The 1766-nt window shown below is 64.8% G+C and overlaps 1 protein-coding gene across 1 annotated transcript in view; it reads left to right on the top strand.

The window, feature by feature from the left end:
* NFIC (nuclear factor I C) overlaps positions 1-1766 on the top strand; it is a gene marked incomplete at its 3' end in the record, with an annotated part of 23472 nt that overhangs the window by 19406 nt on the left and 2300 nt on the right.

Genomic DNA, 1766 nt, shown 5'->3' with positions numbered 1-1766 from the left:
GTGCGCCATTTTAGCGAGCGTTGGCCGGCCGCAGGCAGCCGTCACATGGCGGTGAGCGCAGAGCTTGGCCGGCCGCTGCGCCGCGACGAGGCAGCCAGAAATGTGCTGGCACGCGCGGCCCCCGGCTGCCGGGGGGGGGGGCCCAGCCCCATAGCGGGGCTCCCGATGGGGGGGGAGGCCCTCAGTGCGCACCCCAGCGTCACGGCGCTGGGAGCAGTGGAGGTGCAAGGGCACGGGGATGTCCCCGGGGTGGGGGGTCGGTGGATGTCTCAATGGGGTACCTCAGTGGGGGATAAAGGGATGGGTGAGCGAAGGAGGTGTGGGGCGACTTGGGGGTTCAGAGGGCGAAGTGAGGTGTTTTATTGTGCCCGTAGGGATGTGGGTGGTGTTTTTTGGGGGGGTGGAAGAGCCACGTGGGGCGTCTTGGGGTGACCAAACGGCCATTGGAGGTGTCTGGGCCGATGGAAGAGCTGCGTTGGCCATCTGGGGTTGGCCGATGGTGTATTTTTGGGGGGGGGGGAAGAGCAACTTGGGACATCTTGGGGGTGAGCAAAGGGCTGTGGGTGGTATTCTGGGGGATGGAAGAGCCACGTGGGGCATTTGGGGGTGACCAAAGAGCTAGGGGGGATATCTGGGGCAATGGAAGAGCTGTGCTGGCCATCTTGGGTTGAGCGGTGAAGTGTTTTGGGGAGAGAAGAGCTAATTGGGACATCTTGGTGTGACCAAAGGGCTGGAGATGGTATCTGGGGCAATGGAAGAGCTGTGCTGGCCATCTTGGGTTGAGCAGTGAAGTGTTTTGGGGGAAGGAGCCATTTGGGGCTCCTTGGGGTGACCAAAGGACTATGGGAGGCGCTTTGGAGGATGGAAGAGCCACGTGGGGCATTTGGGGGTGACCAAAGAGCTAGGGGGGATATCTGGGGCAATGGAAGAGCTGTGCTGGCCGTCTTGGGTTGAGCAGTGACGTGTTTTTTGGGGAGAGAAGAGCCATCTGGGACATGTTGTGATGAGCAAAGGCCATGGGAGGTGCCTGGGGTATGGAGGAGCCATTTGGGGCCGCTTGGATGACCGAGGAGCTGGAGATGGTATCTGGGGCAATGGAAGTTGGCCATCTTGGGTTGAGCAATGAAGCATTTTGGGGGGGGAGAAGAGCCATTAGCGATGACTGAAGGCCGTGGGAGGTGTCTGGGGTACGGAGGAGCCATGTGGGGCGGGCGGGATGACCAACGGGCCTTGGGGGCACGGCGACGTCGCGGCGCAGCCACGGGGCTTTGAGGAGCGTGGGATGAAGGGCGATACCTCGGGATGCCCACGGGGCCTCGGGATCACGACGGTGGGGGGAGCCAAGGAGCACGTGCGGTGTCGTGGTCCAAGGAAGGGGAACGTGTTGGGGGGGGGGGCATCTTCCCGTGACCACGGACGACGTCGGGGTGCGAACGGAGGGCGCCGGGAGCGGGAAGAGCCGCGCGGGCACCGCGGGACGACACGAGGGAGCACGGGGACGTGGGGCTCAGCGCCCGGGGTGGGGGGGGGGCAGCGCCCGGGGTGGGGGGGGGGAGCTGGGCCCACAGCCGCTCAGCACCGCCCCGCGCTTGGCCCTGCTCCATCGCTAACCACTTCCAGAGCCACCGCGAGATCCGTGCCGCCGGGAGGGGCCGCGTCCGGGGGATGGGGGTCCCCCGCCACCCACCCGCGTTTCCCAACCCGCCATGGGGCACGCTTTGGTTTTTTCCAAATGGGGGGGAAAGAAAAAAAAAGGGGTGGTGGGG

This window comes from Numida meleagris, chromosome 27, assembly GCF_002078875.1.
Source record: "Numida meleagris isolate 19003 breed g44 Domestic line chromosome 27, NumMel1.0, whole genome shotgun sequence".
In the NCBI taxonomy this organism is placed as follows: Eukaryota; Metazoa; Chordata; class Aves; order Galliformes; family Numididae; genus Numida; species Numida meleagris.
The sequence above is the reverse complement of the archived record's forward strand: the minus strand, read 5'-3'. Positions and strand labels throughout refer to the sequence as shown.